Source organism: Schistocerca cancellata, chromosome 5 (assembly GCF_023864275.1).
Source record: "Schistocerca cancellata isolate TAMUIC-IGC-003103 chromosome 5, iqSchCanc2.1, whole genome shotgun sequence".
Taxonomy (NCBI): domain Eukaryota; kingdom Metazoa; phylum Arthropoda; class Insecta; order Orthoptera; family Acrididae; genus Schistocerca; species Schistocerca cancellata.
Genome location: NC_064630.1, coordinates 311,858,741 through 311,881,636, shown reverse-complemented (window position 1 = coordinate 311,881,636; position 22,896 = coordinate 311,858,741).

Here is a 22,896-nt window from a genome sequence, read left to right as displayed (position 1 = left end):
GGCAAAGGTCCCGAGTTCGAGTCTCCTTCGGACATACAATTTTAATCTGCCAGGAAGTTTCATATCAGCGCACACTCCGCTGCAGAGTGAAAATCTCATTCTGGAAAAATCCCCCAGGCTGTGGCTAAGCCATGTCTCCGCAATATCCTTTCTTTCAGGAGTGCTAGTTCTGCAAGGTTCGCAGGAGAGCTTCTGTAAAGTTTGGATGGTAGGAGACGAGGTACTGGCAGAAGTAAAGCTGTGAGTAGCGGGCGTGAGTATGCTTCGGTAGCTCAGTTGGTAGAGCACTTGCCCCCGAAAAGCAATGGTGCCGAGTTCGAGTCTCGGTCGGGCATACAGTTTTAATCTGCCAGGAAGTTTCATATCAGCGCACACTTCGCTGCAGAGTGAAAATCTCATTAAAGGTTAGGTAAGTTATCCTAGTTATCTGCGGTGTACCACGCTCATTGCTATTACGATAACCTTCCGTCTAATCTGGCCACTGTACACGAAGGTCAAGCCCGACAAAAAAAATAACACTACTTTGTAGGGTACCTGGACACCAGGATACATTAATTTTTAACGGTTCTCTTAACCCGGAAAATAATAGGACAAGTTAAGGCTCTTGAAATTAAGTTTAAATCTACCTCCAATAGAATTTTTTTTACACTTCAGTTTCACTGTTCACATTCCTCAGCGAAGCTGAAGAAAATTCACAGTATCCCTCGAATCAAATGAACAGTCTAATCGCCACAGAATGTAAATTCAGAGTAAACCGAAGAGAGAGGAAAATAATGAGAAGCAGCAAAAACGACAATAACAAGAAACTTAATGTAAAAATTGGTATCACGAAATAGACTAAATAAAAGAATTCAGATGCATAGGAAGTAAAGTGTCGCACGACGGACGAAGCAAGGTGAACATAAAAAGCAGACGAGCACATGAAATGGGACATTTCTAGCCAAGAGAAATCTACTGGTATCATACATAAGCCTGAATTCGAGTAAAAGTATCTGAGAACGTGCATTTGGAGCACAGCATAGTAGGGTTGTGAAACATGGACTGCGGAAAAACCAGACCAGAAGAAAATCGAAGCTTTTGAAATGTGGTGCTGCAGAAGAACGTTGATAATTAGGTGGACTGATATGGGAAGCAATGAGGAGTTTCTCCGCGAAATTGGTGAGGGAACGAATGTACGAAAATCTCCGACAAGAAGAACGGTCGGGCCGATAGGCCATCTGTTAAGACACCTTGGAACAACTCTCATATTACTAGAGGGAGATATGAAGGGTAAAACTCTAGAGGAAAACGGAGATTGGAGTACATTCAACAAATAATGCAGGACGTAGGCTGCGGTTGCTACTCTGAGAGGGAAAAGTTGACAGAGGAGAGGGATTCGAGGCGTGCCGATTGATCTAATGATGTCTAAGTACAAGAGTGACTGTGTTACGAATCAGGTTAATAAAATGTAACACTGGTACTGTGGGAGGTATCAAATGAAATGACTGCCTGGATAATGGAACACCAAGATATCCTGATTTGTACAGCTTACGGATACAAGATAAAAAGAAAAAAAAAATGCAGGTTGGAATTAAATCAGCGACTCCGATTGCAAAACCGAAATATAGGAGAAGTGAGCTCAACAGATTGTGGAACTCGCTGTTACGGTTTGCGAGAATTTACATCTCTTCAAGACGAGTAAAGTGAGCCAACCAGCCCCAGACAACACTCAGCTCTTGATTCCTCAGTGATCCATCCCCGAAGGAACAAAAGTTTCTTCCTTCCGACCAACGTCCAATCTTTCATAATTTCAGCGTGGCACAACTGCAAACTATTGCCAATGTGACGTACGCGAAATCTAACAAAATTTACGAAAACTCCGGTAAAATAAGCAAGCTTCCAGCTTTTTGTATACAAGACGAATATTTTACCATCACGAGGTTGATACTGAACTGCACTCAGTGTTATCTGAATTCGTGGCCTAGACATGCCGTGAGCTTAGTGGCTCGACTGGATCTCATGGAGATTTTTGGAGCGAAACAGAACCAGATCTCTCCGACGCTAGTCCAATGGCAACGCAGTGTCTGCATCTTTGGATTTAGTGCAGAAATGCAAAACTGTCGTGCTCATATTGTCCCAAGGTAACTGCTAGGTGGGCACGTCTTGCAGTGTCCAATGATAGACTGCCCACAAAGGTGACCCTAGACCATATTGCCTCCCACTTGAGCTACTACGAGAGCGTGAAGCTTCCTCTCCAACTACGTATTTCAAGTGCCAACAAATTAATTGATATCTCACCTTAACATGTGACAGAAATACCACAAGAAAATTATGAGATAGTAGAAGTGAGAGCTTTGGATGTTTGGAAAGATGTGGTGTGTGGCCAAAGACACATGAAAAAATCATTCTTTTTTTAAATATACTGGTGAACATACACATGACAAATATTATAAAAATGAGTCGCCATTGGCTGTTGAAAAACACAATCAAAAAGACATATTCAGTGACCTAAGGCAACAACTAGGTGATTTGAAGGGTCACAAAGATTAGGTTTGCTGCTAAACAAATCAGATATGGTACACTGAAGAAAATAACTGAACAAAATATCAGAGCATCATGTAATTGTGTGGACGAGATCGTTAAACCACGAGGATGTCTCACACTCACGAAATTCCTAAGATCATAACTCAACAGATATAATGAGTTTGAAATCATGAAACTCACTCATGAGTTGGGGCCGTGGCTTCTTACTACATTTTTTATCCTTAGCTTAACGTGCCGTCTGGGATACGGTGTTAGCGAAACGAACACAAGGGGAATCAACATGCCAAGACTTTGGAGGAAGTAAATTAAGTTCAGATTACATTAAATCAGGTCACTGAGTCTCGAATAAAAAAGAGGTGAACTCTTTCTAATCATTGATTTTCAAACGAATGAGTTGCCGGTGTGGCGTGCCACGAGGAGCTGCGGCCTCACAGTTGCCCCTTCGAAACTTTGTACCAAGTATTTGCTTGCGTGATACATTCAACACCCTCTGCTCCAGTAGCAATTCTGTGACTTCAGGTGTCCCATTTATCAAAGCATCTCAATCCCACAACATTTGCTGTTACCACCCTCGAAACATGCCATGATGTTTGCAAATATGTACAGGGAAATACAGCGAGAAACACAGGCTTAAACATAAATCCAGATGCTAGCCAAGCCTGCAAGTTGTGCTGTTGTATTTTACCGCCATAAGGAGCTGTCCAGTGTCCTCAGTACGTTGCGAAATGTCAGTGACGGACAGAATAGAGTTCCGCGCAGTTGTAAATACCTTAAAATGGATTCGAACGTGCACAAATGGTTTTTGCTCGTATGGTAGGTACTCTGTAACCATGGGAGCCGAAATCTTTGATGTCTGACGAGGCACCGTATCGACGAGTTACACCGGATGCAGGAGAAGCAGAAAACATCATCCACAAAGTGACAACATGGAAGGATGTGTATGTTGAGTCAAAGTAACAAAGTGACACAGGATAGGATTGTGGATGAAAGTTGCGATGATGACATCTGAAAACGTCGCTGCAGAACTGAGTATAGGCCTCAAGAACCTCTCCAACACCAAAAGTGGGAGCTACATAACCTGGGATTTGTTGGGTGAGCTGTAGTTCCATAATCATCCATCAGTGATGCGAATACCCTTAAGAGGAAAATATGCTGCCGAATTCATAAAACCAAAATTATTCAGCAGTGGAAGAAAGTCATTTAATCGTGTGGGTCCTGCTGCACATTGTTTCCAACTTCTGATCGAACCAACGTCCCAAGAGTGAAACATGGCTGGGGCTCGATGATGATTACTGCTGTCGTATAGTGGTACTGCATGGGCCCCGTGGTTAATCTTCAAGGCCGCGTTCCTGCCAAGAATTCTGTGACCATTTTGGCTGATCTGGTACTTCTTATGGTACAATGATTGTTCCCTAATGGTTATGTGGTGATTCTGTGTCCCAAAGCGGCATGCTTCCTGTTCATACAGCTCGCATCGTCCACGACTGGTTTTGTGAGCACGAGGATGAACTGTTGTATCTCCTCTGGCCGCCACAGGATCAGCAGATTTCAATGTTATTGAGCCTTGGAGAGAAGGTTCCGTGATCGCTGTCCACCTCCACCATACTTACCTGACCTTGTTACTGTTCTGCGGACTACGGTCGCAGGTTCGAATCCTGCCTCGGGCATGGATGTGTGTGATGTCCTTAGGTTAGTTAGGTTTAATTAGTTCTAAGTTCTAGTAGACTGATGACCTCAGAAGTTAAGTCGCATAGTGCTCAGATCGATTTTTTTTTTGTTCTGCGGAAAGAATAATATAATATTCCCTTCGAAACCATACAAGACCTGTTTATATCCGTACTGAGGCGACTGGGAGATGTTTTGAATGCCAACAGGTTTCTTACACCGCTTTAGACTTACTAACATGTTTTACTTTGGTGCTTTCATATTTTTGCCGAACCTCTTTATTTGCACGGTAGTCGATTTTTGTGAGGCAGGATATCTATACGTGCAGTACACCGACAATTAACCGTCTGTAGCACGACGAGCATGTAAAAGTACTGCGCATTTTGCTGTGATGAAGGATTACGGATTATAAAGGCACCTTCCACATGTAACTAGTGGTAACAGTAAAGCTTACTAGCGGTAAAAGCTACGCTTCGACGGTTTTCACAAGACGCGTCCACGGGCTTCTTTTTAACTGTAAATGATTGATTAAGTTCTACCTTGAAAACACGGAGAAAAAAATTTACTTTTCAGGCACATGTGTTCTCAATAAGATTTTATGGAGGCATCTTAATCTCGATAGGCAATTAGTTTTACAGGAAAAATGCCACAAATCAGACGGAATTTCTTTATCGTGTAATATCCGGGTCATTCAGACCATTTACATAATCTGAATAGTGCAGGCAACTATATTGTACATTGTGTTCTAGCTATCTTACAAAAGTTTCTGAATTCCTTATGAACTCAGTTGGGCTTCTTGAAAAAGAGAACAGGAGAACATATAAAGAGTGTTACTTGTATGACGCAACTCACCTCCGACTGTTTGTCGGGCAGCGTATCGAACATTCTTCTTTTCTCGTTAATCACCTTTCATTAATTGAGGAACATTAAAATTCAAGACCATCAGCTAGATCAAGATGTAAGATGAATTCTGTAGAGGGTAAGAAGTGCAACACTATTTATTGGTTCGATCGTTTTCCAATAAACCATAACTTTTGATAGGTCCGTGAACACCATACTGCAAATCTCTTTAAATATACGGACATAAACACCTAACGAATGGTCTGTGGCTATTTAATTTGGGTCAACGTAAAAGCCCACAGCACCAACGCGCCTGTGACAGTAGTTCGAGGTGATTTTGAGGAAAATATATTTGACAGAGCACTGAAAGACCTGAGTCGAAACAAGGCCCCGGGAGTAAGCAACATTGCATTGGAACTAATGACGGCTTTGGGAGAGCCAGTACTGACAAAACTCTACCATCTGGTGAGCAAGATGTATGAGTCAGGCGAAATATTCTCAGACTTCAAGAAGGATATAATAATTCCAATCCCAAAGAAAGCAGGTGTTGACAGATGTGAAAAATACCGAACTATCAGTTTAATAAGTCACGGATGCAAAATACTAACGCGAATTCTTTACAGACGAATGGAAAAACTGGTAGAAGCCGACCTCGGGGAAGATCAGTTTGGATTCCGTAGGGATATTGGAACACGTGAGGCAATATTGACCCTACGACTTATCTTAGAAGCTAGATTAAGGAAAGGCAAACCTACGTTTCTTGCATTTGTAGACTTAGAGGAAGAGAAGCTAGATTAAGGAAAGGCAAACCTACGTTTCTTGCATTTGTAGACTTAGAGAAAGCTTTTGACAATGTTGACTGGAATACTCTCTTTCAAATTCTGAAGGTGGCAGGGGTAAAATACAGGGAGCGAAAGGCTATTTACAATTTGTACAGAAACCAGATGGCAATTATAAGAGTCGAGGGGCGTGAAAGGGAAGCAGTGGTTGGGAAGGGACTGAGACAGGGTTGTAGCCTCTCCCCGATGTTATTCAATCTGTATATTGAGCAAGCAGTGAAGGAAACAAAAGAAAAATTCGGAGTAGGTGTTAAAATCTATGGAGAAGAAATAAAAACTTTGAGGTTCGCCGATGACATTGTAATTCTGTCAGACACAGCAAAGGACTTGCAAGAGCAGTTGAACGGAATCGACAGTGTCATGAAATGAGGGTATAAGATGAACATCAACAAAAGCAAAACGAGGATAATGGAATGTATTCGAATTAACCTGGGTGACGCTGAGGGAATTAGATTAGGAAATGAGACACTTAAAGTAGTAAAGCAGTTTTGCTATTTGGGGAGCAAAATTACTGATGATGGTCGAAGTAGAGAAGATATAAAATGTAGACTGGCAATTGCAAGGAAAGCGTTTCTGAAGAAGAGGAATTTGTTAACATCGAGTATAGATTTAAGTGTCAGGAAGTCATTTCTGAAAGAATTTGTATTCAGTGTAGCCATGTATGGAAGTGAAACATGGACGATAAATAGTTTGGACAAGAAGAGAATAGAAGATTTCGAAATGTGGTGCTACAGGAGAATGCTGAAGATTAGATGGGTATATCATATAACTAATGGGGAGGATTTGAATAGAATTGGGGAGAAGAGAAGGTTGTGGCACAACTTGACTAGAAGAAGGAATCGGTTGGTAGGACATATTCTGAGGCATCAAGGGATCACCAATTTAGTATTGGAATGCAGCGTGGAGGGTAAAAATCGTAGAGGGAGACCAAGAGATGAATACAATAAACAGATTCAGAAGTATGTAGGTTGCAGTAGGTACTGGGAGATGAAGAAGGTTGCACAGGCTAGAGTAGCATGGAGAGTTGCATCAAACCAGTCTCTGGACTGAAGACTTCAACAACAACATATTCTAATTGGTTCCCGCTCAACTACGAAGACAGCGCTTCCGTCGTACATGAAACACACTGCTGTATTTGAAAGGATGACGGGAGGAGGGAATTGTAAGGGAAGCTCTAGACGTGAGTATAAGGGGTGCGGCAGCTTTCACAGGCCACCTCAAACACCTCCAGAACGAGTACATTTTTCGAAGTGTTGTTTTAAGCAAAAAGAAATGTATACATCTTGAACTGCATGAGGGGGCCGCTAATTTTAACGTGCCCAATCAACGAACGGATCACCATCCAAGTGTCACCTGCCCGCACTTTGTGAGTCACTGCGGAGAGTTTTGCACTTTGACCCCAGAAAGACAAATATGCTTCCACTGATGTATGTATGCTCGAGGGCTGTGACTTTCAAGGAGCTTGTTTTGGCCAGACGGTAAGCGCCTTTAAAATTCGTTTTCAGGAGCATTTGCTCCCAAAGAAGGGACAGTTTAAGTACAATTCCACGTTTGTTAAGCCCCTTCAATCCAGTGGTCACCAGCCATCTACACTTGGGAACTTACAGTTTTACACCACGCTCGCAAACGAAAGAGACTCATTCTGCTTGAAGAGATCCAAATTGTTAAACATTGACACACTTACAATCATATGTTACTCAGTGTTCAGTTATCCGGCAAAAATCGGGTCTTCTATGACTTCATATTTCCCACTTTTAAACTATATATTAGTTTATAGCTTTTTTATTACCATGGCCTTGGTCTCTTGGCATGTGCTTGCTATTGTATTTCATCTTTTTAGCGACTACCCTGTAGCCATATATTTGTAGTCTAATCTTTATCGTATTGCTCTACTTATTTTACTTCAATATTGTTCTACAATGCTTTTGAGCATAGGAATTTTCTATGTCTCTGCGAATAGCTTTCGGTTTGACATGTACTGCATTGTGTGTATTCTCGTATGCTCTATTATGTTTAATTTATTTCTTAATTTAGCCATTACTATTTGAATTCTACGCCCTCCATTATCCCTGTACATCCAACGGTAGCGCCGCATGGTGACTGTCATTACTACTAGCCGAATATTTTACATGAGCTCCTATGTTCATATTTATGCTCTATGTGAATATGGACGGGCCCTTTGGTGCGGTTCTGGTGTACAGCTGTGTTCACAGTTTGTGCGAGAGGTCCTGTTCTGCGTTGCTATGCCTGTCGTTGACTCCATGATGAAACATGCATTTTTGGCTTCGTTTTCTACTCATGTCTGATAATGGTGATTTTATTTATTAATAATTATCGTACAGGTTACCTTTGGTGCTTTTTATTTGGTACAAGGCCTTCTTGGACGGATGTTTTCGACATTTCTTTTATTTTTAAATGTATGTTATATTAAGTTTCTGTATATCATTCTGTCGGTGTTTGGAGCTTATTTTGCTTTTTTAGTAGTAGGGCCACGCCGGGTTAGCTCTAGTGTCGTCCTTCCCTTATATTGTCAGACAATTTGCAACAGCCGTGCAAATGTAATATATGGAATAAAAGCAGCTTTCCACGACTGGTGGTTATTTTTCTTCCATATACTTTCATGTAACCTGATAATGTCCTCTTCGAGCGAAACGTGTCTACCTTTAGTTAATAAGGAACACTGTGCAACCTACTACTTTTTTTAAAAAAAATGTTTCAAACACTGCCATAGTTATATCCCCCATAGAAAAATTTGGTTCAATGATTGCACTTTATTCTGAGCTAATTACTCTAGCAAGTCAAGGAACCCAGTAAGATGATCTCGTTTAACTTGTCTCTGTAAATATTATTCACAATACATATCTATCAATTTGCCCGAAAATGAACCTTAGTCAAATCAGTCACACGTTGATGCGTTAATTTGTTCTGATTGCGGTGCTGATATTGAAGACAATAAAAGCGGGTTAAAAGCTGTGAGCTATCTGGGGAAGTTAACCTTGCATTACTCAGAAACTGTTTCACCAGGTATCCAGTCTAGTTTACCAAATTACCAACCAGACTAACATTAATTATAATCTTTTAACAGTCATCTTACGACAACGAGTGATATATATATATATATATATATATATATATATATATATATATATATATATATATATATATATATATATATATATATATATAGGATTTAAATAAAAAGAGATAAATCAGTTTATATTTAGACATTTATTTTAACATTCATCATTGTTCCGTTAAATTTTCAGCATATTAAACTTGATTCATATCTAAACTGGTGCCTTATTTAGGATTGTAAAAATGTGAGTTTGTAATCTTACGGAACACATCAAATATGGAGCCAAGATTAGGAGACTGCATACTACACTGCATTCATAAAATAACACACGAAGAGCGTAACTCCACAATAATTTTGATAACTAAAATAAATTACATCGAAACGCAATTTACAAAAGAAAAACCTCGAACTGGTTACTATCGTCTTACTATTAACCTGATGGGTCAAACAATTGTATAAGCACGTGGTACTGGTCTCACAAAGTACACCCCACGTGGGTTGAACATAAAGAAAAGTTGCTATATTGGAAAATGTCAAGACGAGACGCTATAATCTCACAAACATTCGCATTTAAGATAGATGATCTTAGTTAGAGACCCTCAACACGTGGCTCCACTTTACTCACAAAGTAGTGACAAAGCAACTACTGGAAGATATTCTGAACTTTACACTCGGATTACACTGCATTGCAATTTAAGATAACATAAGATATTTTAGATCTAAACCTGAAATAAAGGTGATTAAATTTTCAGTTAGGCTGAACTTAAGAAATCCATTGTTCTACGGACTTCGCAGATACGCGCTTAGCCGGAGGTCGTACCACTTCAGACGCTCGCTGCAGACTGACTGCCCGTGGGCCCCTACCAAGGGTGCTTCCAGATACAAAACGGAAGTGACCAGAGAGCCAGCTTCCTATACCAACATGACAAGGGACGGACTGGACCATACTAAGAATAGAAACCTCTTTGTTTTTATAAAGCGTAGCTACCTGTTCCGACGTTGGTCCTACTGTTCTCTAGCACACCGGCATGTCTGCTACCATCAAGCACGCAACTAGAAATACATTTGCTCATTCATCCTTTCACAAAGAAGGGAAGGGGGATGACAGTATCTTATCATATACAGTATATAAAAGAAATGGATGTAGGTTCCGTATGAGACTGTGTGACATGAATTACATATAAACTGTGTTTTAAAGTGTGGTAGTGTGACATATCGTTCTTGAATATGTGTAAAAGTAAGTTCCACTGCCCAGATAGTCAGAAACACCACAGTAAATTTAGAAGTGGAATGTATGCCGTAAAAGACAACAGTTTTTAGAAATTAACATGAAAAGATTCCAACAGAGACCTTTCAACATGTGACCATACAAATAATCTGAAATGAACCACTCTCTTTTCTGCGCAACTAGTACTTACAAGGAAGGCGGAAATTAATTTAACAAAACGATTGTCTTTCTTTTTACAGGGGCAAAGGCGCTCACGACAATCAACAGAGTTCCAAAGATTTCAAACAATATGAAGTTAACACTATGCCGGCTGGTTGTAGGAGGCTTATAAGCAAAAATAAACATGCTCACCAGGCGTGTAAGTAAACTGAAGCGCGCTGGCCAGCGAATAATATTAAAGGATATATTATGATTTAGACACAGGATCAGTGTCGTTGGATGGACAGTGCTACACAGAATATTATAGTTTTGTATTTAGCCAGACACCTATTCCGGACAAGAGAGCTTGTCACAACACATGTCTTAGGCCTGCAACACACGTACAGTCATGCTCAAAAGTATCCGAACGACCTGAATTGCATTTCTCCTGATTCGCATGCAACCCACATAACGCAGCTGTCCAGCAGGTCCTCTATTCGCTCCTTGGTACAGTCGTTTGACTATTGAAAATGGTTCCAACAAGTCACCACTATAAAACACTGCTCTGTATCGCAATAACTCAAGATGTAAAGTAATACTACGATACTACAAATATCAGGGAACACCTTATCACAGGTAAGACTGTCCTTAAGGCTTGTAAGCTTATATTTATCACAATAAATGTCATACCTGAAATGTTAACACTCTCATTATTACGTCAGATAGGTAATGCACGTAGTAAGTTCGTCGTATTCATGATTTCCTCTTCAAAGTAACATACCGCACTTATTATTTAACACACTATGACATTAAAAATTTCAGTTATTCACGAGCAACTAGTTGAGAATATGTATGAACTTCAAATGTCACGAAAAAACCGTCTCGTTCTGCATATGGATTCAAACACAGGTCATGCAGACTAAGCAAAGATTTCGTGACTGACGCAAACTAACAGTCATTGCTGATTACGCATACAGAGAGATTAGCTAATATCAACTTTAAATTACGTAACGCAAACATTTTTAACGGACGCAAATTCCTACCCAGCACATATTGTCCCTGTTAACGAACTACGAGAGATTTTAACTATTGTTTCTTAACAAGTAACTTACTTGAAATGTAATGAGGTAAAGCTTTGTGTTGGACAGGGATTCGAACCCAGAACCTAATCGGATAGATATCGAAGCCCAATCAACTGTGACATATCGGATTTTCTCGGCAGTAGCTAGATGTTTTAACTGAAATGACGAGACGAAATATTAACTTTTTCCTTCCCAGGACTAAACCCGGCACCTATCGCAGTTATAGTCTAGAGAAAACGAACGTTAAATATAGGCTTGTTGCACCATCAGCTACATGTGAGCATGTTTGAACTAGAAATAATATGACGAAGAGTTCAGTGCTGACTGGGAATAGAGCTCCACACATATCGTTGTTGACTACACACAAAAAGACGTCAGCTACCGAATTTTTCTCCACCAGCAGTTCGGAATAACATCTTGAACTTACCGTGATCTCGCAAGTAGTTCTGTCTCAGGGAGTCAAAGACGTCAAATATCGTTAGTGTTGACAATGAAAAAAAACATTAAAAATCGCAATTACTATCCACCAGCAGATAGGTGTTCTCGTGCTAGAGTTTGGTAACACATAATGAAATCTTTAGTGCCCGTCCAGGATTCGAACCCATTCACGAGCAATATGTGGAGATGTTGAGGAATCTGCAGGTTTGAACAAACAACAAATTGTAGCCGAACTGTATTGTCACTAAGGGATCAAATTCCGCGTTAAGGGCGGTCTACGTTGCATTCCCAGTTCAGAACCAATTTTATCGACATACAGAAGCTCAGATAAAAGATGGTATAAGTGTCCTGTGATCCTACATAGCGTTTGTTACGTCACTAGAAATTAGTAACTAGTATAGGAAAGGTTACTGGTGATACAGTTTCTACATGTCGCCACTCCAGACTTTATTGTGGTTCAACCTAACGTCTTCTTGGTATAGAAGGAATATCATTTTTAATGTGAATTTCAGACCACAATGCCATTATATCTTCTTCACTTGGTGTAGCCAGAAGGAAATGGAATTTGCCTCTCCCCATCTAAAATCATTGACCGAAGGTGGAACCGAACCCAAACCATACACATATCAAACTATCATCATCCCAACAGACCACCAAATCCTCTTCTCAGTCGTTAATACTTCTATCTAACACCGTTGTGCCACACTGGCTTAGAATTCTGACACACAGGCTCCCTGTATCAATTTGCACCATGTTCAGTAAATTCATTTACTTCGTTGACCGAATCACCATGAACTAGCTGCTTCGGCTACCCAGTGCATACATTCAACTTTATTTTGTAATCACCAAAATAAAATCACGTAACTGCCACCAACACAGTGTAGGATGAAGAAATTTAAATAGGAAGTGTTCCTTTCCACTTGAGCTACTCTATTGCGCTATCTGCTTGTTGAAAACGTCGTGCAGTGCAAAAGAAAAGGTATAACTATTTGTCTCTCATAAGTATTCACCTGGCCATATGCACTGTCGCACAGAGCTGTGGAATGCAGAAGTTCTGGAGGTATTGTTGTTGACTTCTGGAGCTGTTGTAGCTATGTGTAAGCTAGTGGCGTAATGGTAAGTATCGTGTGCAGTAGATGAGATGTCGCGAGTTCGAGTACATTCAATGCTGTACTTTTTGAAACGCAATTCTTCTGTCTGCTAAAATTTATCAATCTAATGGAACTTGTAACATAATTCCCTTCACTTCTCAACCCAAAGTAGTCGCATGTGGGAAAGGGCTAACTTCTGCGATATTTTGTTCATTTCAGGTTTAATAGACAGCCAGAGAGTAGATGCATCTCGAAACTTTTGTATTATGTATGTGTAGAGCGCATCATGCCAAATTACGTCGGAAAAGTATTTTCAACATTAGCTGTCGTCTGGTAGTGGCATTTTATTCTTCTTCAAACCTTGTTTCACAGCCTTAACTCAGAACAAGTTTTCTACATGCATGTAATCAATAAACCGCCCGTGCGTTTTCAGACTGTTACAGATAACATCAGAGAATTCGCACATATTGTTGATGATTAATTTCTCTCTCATGTTTATCATTGTTTTAACAACATTAAAGGAAATCTTACGAAAATTGTGAACTGTATTATAAAAAGTGAAATAAAACTACCCACGATAAACTTACGACGAAAGTCTGTTTTAATAAAACTGAGTTTCTGTACACAAGCATGCCTCTATCGTCACGAATTAGTAAAATACTACTCACTTAGATTTTGATTGGGTCTGTGTTAGTTGATATGCTGTGTCATACTTAAGAGGTGGAAATGTGGCATTTCATAAATAAAGTTATGTATTCCTAGAACCCAAAATTTGCTTGTCAGCAGCGGAAAGAAGCGTTACCTGTTGTGCAGCATTGTAAGTTTTTCACCATTGCACTGTGAGCCGAAAGTATTTTCTTGCGCTTTCCATATCGATGTTTGATCTGACTGTTTGTAGCTCTTTCACAGAAGGGATAAAAACGCTGCACTCAGTGCGACTGGAACTGCGAAACATAACAGATGCTCTTTCATAGGTCAGCACGTTACCACAGAGCTGGCAAAGAAGTATGTTTCTTTGTTTCCTCTTACGAAACCAATTGTGACTAGAACTCGTAAACCGCTATTTGAAGGACGAGATTAGTTGCGATTTCTACGTGCAACGTCTTTCCTGGGCTGAAAACCGTAAATTTACAATCTTTTTTTACACCTCAAGCGATAATAACTCAGATTATTCAATGGAAATGACAGGTAAAATCAAGTGAACTTTGAGGCTTAATTCCGTGCACACCAGGAACTAACTCGTCGATCACAGAGTTGCCAAACATACATTGCCTTGTTGCCAAATCTCAGTTACAATAGCTGCAGGAAGAAGACGAACCAATGTGATCCTACAGCGGGCTGGGAAGAGACCATAGCTGGTGTCTCCAAGTCGCGGCTGCTTCGGCCTGGAATACGTAATGCGTCTGATTCGCAATTCTGTAACTAGGTTTAGGGACTGGAGCGTAGTTACTAATAATACTGAGAACTGACTGTAAACTAAGTATCGGAAATCAGTAACTCTCATAGTTGTTTCTATATTTCTTTCGTAAGTGTACTCAAAACTAAGAAACTCATTCACAGACTTTTTCGTGCCTTGCTGATAGTCTAACACAACAAACAAATAAAAAAAAAAAAGATTTTGTGTGTGTGTGTGTGTGTGTGTGTGTGTGTGTGTGTGTGTGTGTGACAGAGAGAGAGAGAGAGAGAAATCAAAAAGAATGAGAGAGAGAGAGGGAGAGAGAGAGAGAGAGAGAGAGAGAGTAAAAAGTTGTAAAGAAACTTAATCACGGTATGTAAAGAAATCTTTCATTAAAATCACGCATTCCACATCATTACGATATATCGTATTCATGATCTATGAAACGAGAATTAATCTAATGTAACCTAATCTAATCATATCATATTGATGACTAGCCATGAAATGTCATGAATTACCGAAATTATTGCCAAGACCAGTAACCAAATCTAAACTTGAAAATAAAAGACGACAGTTTTTGTAATAAACCGGGACTTCTATCAAGACCCTGTCGTCCCTGTTAACTAACAACGAAAGATATCTGATATCCCTTTATTCTGAAGTAACAAAGTGTGCATGCATTTAAAGATGAAGTGCGTGAAGTGAAGTTCTGTGACGGAGATACGAACCCAACACGGTACTTTCCCTGTCTACGGAATCCTTTTCATGTTAATATCAAACATCAGTAGTTACTCGTAGATTACATTAAAACTAAAGCAATTGATGAAGACGTTACTTGATAACCAAAACGCTCTGCCTTTCTTCATGTGTTTTTGCCTAGATATAGCTATGGGGTACTTCCAAAGCAAAAGGCAAGAGATATTATTGCTTTCCGATACGCGTCGCTGTCAGTTCTTCCATATGATTTGGTCGACATGAGCTGTTTGAAGTTGTGTATGACAGACATTGTTTTAGAAAATCAATTTTTTTTCTTTCCAATAAACTGAAAGATTTTCATTCTAAGCTATGCAAGTACCAAATTTTTGCAATATTTTTTCAAATTTAATATTCGCTTCTATAATGTAGGAAAGTATTTCACAGTTGCAAAACTCGCATCCGACTCATTGACCTTACACTTAGTCGCTGACCATAAATTCTAGCTCAGAGTGACACCAGATTAAGTAACCTAATGTAGGGAAGAATGTTTGCCAGTGCTCTTTCTCACCAGAAAATACGCAGTTCACTCATTTGGCTCCATAAGTACACTGTAACAGTAATTTCTGTGTGTATGCAATGCATACATATTAGAATATAGTAGTGCTCTCTCTTCCTCTTCTGTATACAATATGCCTGACGTAAACGGGCCCTTTATCATTATAGGCCCTGGGTAGTGCAACATCATACTGACAACAGTAATGTGCTTATACTGACAACCTGACTGTTCGTTTTACATGATTTTGTAATCATTTAAATAAAACAACATGACCTTCCAGTGGGAGCCATTTCGTCCCTCTTTTCCTTCTGTGAAATTTGTCAGTAAGCTTTTTGCCTTCCAACCAGTGAAATGCGGTAGAGTACGGCTGGTAAATGATTCACAAAGCACGATTTAGTGCCTTTAAGACGATTTATTTTAACGTCACAAGGCTGCACATAGGTGCAATCGTTTTCGAGGTGCAAAGTGTTTGTTACCTTACTTTTGTGATAGGTGGGCATAAGTGATTTCCAAAGACTTTTTATTGTACTGAAATAATCTTTTGTCACAAAGTAACAAGGGAAGTTATTAATTCGTATATATTTTGCAGGAAACTGTAATCGTGATGGAAGATTATACACCTGCATGTTTGACACAACTGGAAAGATAAAACGCTGCATATTAACCAAACCCTGCGCCTCCTCGGCATATCCTCCTGTGACACGAGCACGGGATTCTCCTCGTATACCGCTGCAGAGCTGTTCCTAGCACCGCTGAGAACTGGCAACATCGTCACAAACATTAGGCAATACTGTGACAGTGCAATCACTTCTGCGTATGGTACTGAATCGACTCGCTAAATTCACTTGATATTCCCTTTCCATTTGAATGACTCGTGCTATAGAATCCTCATGTAAACTAACACACTGAGACGGAAAATTCAATTTTTTCCTAAAGAAATGCTATTCTTCACATAAGTGACAACTTTTATTGTATTTCACGATGCGTTATGAGGCTGAGCGACCAATGCCATGATGACAGTGGCGTACTGATAGCAGTGTGTCCGTAGCCCGGTGGTACCGCCTGTGTCTCGTGTTAGAACGGCACAATCAGTCGTCAGTTCTTACCGTGGCAGGGGCCAGCGTGTGAGAGCTTTGTTTTTCTGATATATTTTAGGGAGCTGCGAATTTCCAGAAAAAATTCTGTATCGAAATCGGAAGAAAACATCCAATCCTCTTGGTAGTAAGTTGTGTTAATGGTCATAGATCTTGGCTTGTTGACTGCCAAGCTGCTTCGCAATACTAGCATCTCTGAAGAAATTTGAATCGACCATCAGCGATACGAATTTCAATATTGTTGTTCACTTAAGACTCACATGCGAGGGTGATAAGTATGAAAGAAATGAAACTCTTGATTACTATAGGGCCTCTATGCTAAATTTCCACAGTAGCAATTAGGAACTCCCTGCAAACATTTGCTAACAGCGGTTCTAGCAACTTACGTTTTCTCTAGATAGCTTCAAATATGGGCAATTTTGTCGCCTTAAATCCAATTGAATATTTTAAATATCACTTGTGAACAGCGTTCACTTCTCCAGTAATTAAGGTATAGACCTCAAAACAAGTAATTTGCCTGAGTAGAAATAGAGCAGGTTCTGATAGGTATTGACACAATCTTTTGCATCCATTTACCATAGAGAATCAAAGAAAGAAACCAAACACATTACATTGCATTTACTCTCTGTACCTTGACTAACACATATGAATCCATGACAATAATAAATTATTTGAAGAACCTCCCGTGAAAGGAAAAAGAACAGATTGTGACGCTCTAATTGTAGTGCACTGGAGCAGAAACAATGAAATTAATTCTGTACCACATTTATGTATTGCATCCTAGTGTAATAAAATAATCATCAAATAAAAACGGTTTTGTGCCTCCTTTGCTATCAAGAGTGAAACACAAATAGTAGACAGATTTTATGGGTCACCACTCAACAACATAAAAGCATTTTACATGGTCGAGAGTGCGGAGTGGAGCACACGTCGGCAGAACGCGAGACAATGCAGTGCCTCAGCCCCCACCAGCAGGCAGCAAACAGGTCCCAGAGAACTCAGACCCATGCGGTGTTCAGAGGCAGAAGGTCGGCTAAGAAATCTTTCGCTAAAACATTGTTGGACCAAACTATTGTTACCAGTGTGACAGAAAGCGAAATCTATTGCAGATTCGCTTGAATTACACTCATAGCTTCAGCACCGAGGGGAAAGGGGCGATAAAAACTTTGTCGACGTGTGCTTTTAGTTAGTAGACGTCGTATTAGCTAGTCTCGCGTATTACCTCAAGACTACGGTCGTAGTCACGAATAATGTACTAACTCTGAAGTCAAGACTTCCTCTGGGAAGTGCCGCAGTCTACAATGTTGCCAGATCGAGCATATTGCTGGACATAGGATTCTGAGAGGAGCACGACTGTATTGCCCACCTTACGCGAACGACTCAGCGGTCAATTTTCTGCTCTAAGACTGTATCTACAACTCATATTGCACGCTGAAGACCAAAATGAATTAAAAAAACAAAAGTAGTCTATGAGAGCAACGTTAACTATAGCGTTCGATGTATTCATAGTATTGTATACGTGTGTGGAAACGCCTTCCAAAGCCCACTCAAGGAAGACAAAGATACATAGTCTAGCTTCAATATTATAAATTCGCCTCAGTTTGCGGATGAACTCAGACTTAGGTTGATAATCATTTTGAGTATTTAGCAGTACTGTCCAAATTGGTGTTAAACTCGTTTTCAACCAATGATTCCCACAGCTACAGGAACACTACTTGTGATACCTCATAGGCAAAATACTTACGCAGTGCTATCAGACGAAAAGATCAACCTGACACAAACTGTGGGAAGTTTGTTCTACAACCTTCGTACCTGGATAATGAGCTTTTTCCTATTTAAGATGTCTATGAACGTTGCTGCTTCAGACGAATTAAGACGATACTAAATTCCGTCAGCTACGACAATGTTTAAAGAAATCGTCTTAACGCCACTAAATAGTGGTTTGTGAATCGTTTACCGGCCGTACTCTGCCGCATTTCGCTGGCTGGAAGGCAAAAAGCTTACTGACAAACTTCACAGAAGGGAAAGAGGGACGAAATGGCTCCCACTGGGAGGTAAAACGAATATTCAGGTTGTCAGTATAAGCACATTACTGTTGTCAGTATGATGTTGCACTACCCAGGGCCTGTAATGATAAAGGAGCCATTACCGTCAGGCATATTGTATACATAAGTGGAAAAGAGAGCACCACTAAATTCTAATCCGTGTGCATTGCATACACACAGTAATTACAGTTACAGTGTACTTATGGAGCCAAATGAGTGAACTGCGTATTTTCCGGTGAGAAAGAGCACTAGCATACAGTCTTCGCTACATTAGGTTACTTAATTTGGTGTCAGTCTGAGCTAGAATTTATGGTCAGCGACTAAGTATAGGGTCAATGAGTCGGATGCGAGTTTTGCAACTGTGAAATACTTTCCTACATTATAGAAGCGAATATTAAATTAGAAAAAATATTGCGAAAATTTGGTACTTGCATAGCTTAGAATGAACATCTTTCTGTTGTGAAGGAAAACAATTGATTTTCTAAAACATTATCTGTCATACACAATTTGAAAAAGGTCATGTTGACCAAATCATATGGAAGAACTGACAGCGACGTGTATCGGAAAGCAATAATATCTCTTGCCTTTTGCTTTGGCAGTACTCCATAACCATATCTAGGAAAAATACATGAAGAAAGGCAGAGCGTTTTGGTTATCAAGTAACGTCTTCATCAATTGCTTTAGTTTTAATGTAATCTACGAGTAACTACTGATGTTTGATATTAACATGAAAAGGATTCCGTAGACAGGGAAAGTACCGTGTTGGGTTCGTATCTCCGTCACAGAACTTCACTTCACGCACTTCATCTTTAAATGCATGCACACTTTGTTACTTCAGAATAAAGGGATATCAGATATCTTTCGTTGTTAGTTAACAGGGACGACAGGGTCTTGATAGAAGTCCCGGTTTATTACAAAAACTGTCGTCTTTTATTTTCAAGTTTAGATTTGGTTACTGGTCTTGGCAAAAATTTCGGAAATTCATGACTTTTCATGGCTAGTCATCAATATGATATGATTAGATTAGATCACATTAGATTAATTCTCGTTTCATAGATCATGAATACGATATATTGTAATGATGTGGAATGTGTGATTTTAATGAAAGATTTCTTTACATACCATGATTCAATTTCTTTACAAGTTTTTACACTCTCTCTCTCTCTCTCTCTCTCTCTCTCCCTCTCATTCTTTTTGATTTCTCTCTCTCTCTCTCTCTCTCACTCTCTGTCACACACACACACACACACACACACACACACACACACACACAAAATCTTTTTTTATTTTTATTTGTTTGTTGTGTTAGACTATCAGCAAGGCACGAAAAAGTCTGTGAATGAGTTTCTTAGTTTTGAGTACACTTACGAAAGAAATATAGAAACAACTATGAGAGTTACTGATTTCCGATACTTAGTTTACAGTCAGTTCTCAGTATTATTAGTAACTACGCTCCAGTCCCTAAACCTAGTTACAGAATTGCGAATCAGACGCATTACGTATTCCAGGCCGTAGCAGCCGCGACTTGGAGACACCAGCTATGGTCTCTTCCCAGCCCGCTGTAGGATCACATTGGTTCGTCTTCTTCCTGCAGCTATTGTAACTGAGATTTGGCAACAAGGCAATGTATGTTTGGCAACTCTGTGATCGACGAGTTAGTTCCTGGTGTGCACGGAATTAAGCCTCAAAGTTCACTTGATTTTACCTGTCATTTCCATTGAATAATCTGAGTTATTATCACTTGAGGTGTAACAAAAGATTGTAAATTTACGGTTTTCAGCCCAGGAAAGACGTTGCACGTGGAAATCGCAACTAATCTCGTCCTTCAAATAGCGGTTTACGAGTTCTAGTCACAATTGGTTTCGTAAGAGGAAACAAAGAAACATACTTCTTTGCCAGCTCTGTGGTAACGTGCTGACCTATGAAAGAGCATCTGTTATGTTTCGCAGTTCCAGTCGCACTGAGTGCAGCGTTTTTATCCCTTCTGTGAAAGAGCTACAAACAGTCAGATCAAACATCGATATGGAAAGCGCAAGAAAATACTTTCGGCTCACAGTGCAATGGTGAAAAACTTACAATGCTGCACAACAGGTAACGCTTCTTTCCGCTGCTGACAAGCAAATTTTGGGTTCTAGGAATACATAACTTTATTTATGAAATGCCACATTTCCACCTCTTAAGTATGACACAGCATATCAACTAACACAGACCCAATCAAAATCTAAGTGAGTAGTATTTTACTAATTCGTGACGATAGAGGCATGCTTGTGTACAGAAACTCAGTTTTATTAAAACAGACTTTCGTCGTAAGTTTATCGTGGGTAGTTTTATTTCACTTTTTATAATACAGTTCACAATTTTCGTAAGATTTCCTTTAATGTTGTTAAAACAATGATAAACATGAGAGAGAAATTAATCATCAACAATATGTGCGAATTCTCTGATGTTATCTGTAACAGTCTGAAAACGCACGGGCGGTTTATTGATTACATGCATGTAGAAAACTTGTTCTGAGTTAAGGCTGTGAAACAAGGTTTGAAGAAGAATAAAATGCCACTACCAGACGACAGCTAATGTCGAAAATACTTTTCCGACGTAATTTGGCATGATGCGCTCTACACATACATAATACAAAAGTTTCGAGATGCATCTACTCTCTGGCTGTCTATTAAACCTGAAATGAACAAAATGTCGCAGAAGTTAGCCCTTTCCCACATGCGACTACTTTGGGTTGAGAAGTGAAGGGAATTATGTTACAAGTTCCATTAGATTGATAAATTTTAGCAGACAGAAGAATTGCGTTTCAAAAAGTACAGCATTGAATGTACTCGAACTCGCGACATCTCATCTACTGCACACGATACTTACCATTACGCCACTAGCTTACACATAGCTACAACAGCTCCAGAAGTCAACAACAATACCTCCAGAACTTCTGCATTCCACAGCTCTGTGCGACAGTGCATATGGCCAGGTGAATACTTATGAGAGACAAATAGTTATACCTTTTCTTTTGCACTGCACGACGTTTTCAACAAGCAGATAGCGCAATAGAGTAGCTCAAGTGGAAAGGAACACTTCCTATTTAAATTTCTTCATCCTACACTGTGTTGGTGGCAGTTACGTGATTTTATTTTGGTGATTACAAAATAAAGTTGAATGTATGCACTGGGTAGCCGAAGCAGCTAGTTCATGGTGATTCGGTCAACGAAGTAAATGAATTTACTGAACATGGTGCAAATTGATACAGGGAGCCTGTGTGTCAGAATTCTAAGCCAGTGTGGCACAACGGTGTTAGATAGAAGTATTAACGACTGAGAAGAGGATTTGGTGGTCTGTTGGGATGATGATAGTTTGATATGTGTATGGTTTGGGTTCGGTTCCACCTTCGGTCAATGATTTTAGATGGGGAGAGGCAAATTCCATTTCCTTCTGGCTACACCAAGTGAAGAAGATATAATGGCATTGTGGTCTGAAATTCACATTAAAAATGATATTCCTTCTATACCAAGAAGACGTTAGGTTGAACCACAATAAAGTCTGGAGTGGCGACATGTAGAAACTGTATCACCAGTAACCTTTCCTATACTAGTTACTAATTTCTAGTGACGTAACAAACGCTATGTAGGATCACAGGACACTTATACCATCTTTTATCTGAGCTTCTGTATGTCGATAAAATTGGTTCTGAACTGGGAATGCAACGTAGACCGCCCTTAACGCGGAATTTGATCCCTTAGTGACAATACAGTTCGGCTACAATTTGTTGTTTGTTCAAAACTGCAGATTCCTCAACATCTCCACATATTGCTTGTGAATGCGTTCCAATCCTGGACGGGCACTAAAGATTTCATTATGTACTATCAAGCTCTAGCATGAGAACACCTATCTGCTGGTGGATAATAATTTCGATTTTTAATGTTTTTCATTCGTTGTCAACATTAACGATATTTGACGTCTTTGACTCCCAGTGAGACACAGAACTATTTGCGAGATCACGGTAAGTTCAAGACGTTATTCCGAGCTGCTGGTGGAGAAAATTTCGGTAGCTGACGTCTCTTTGTGTGTTGTCAACAACGATATGTGTGGAGCTCTATTCCCAGTCAGCACTGAACTCTTCGTCATATTATTTCTAGTTCATACATGCTCATATGTCACTATTTGTTTGGTGCAACAAACAAATATTTAA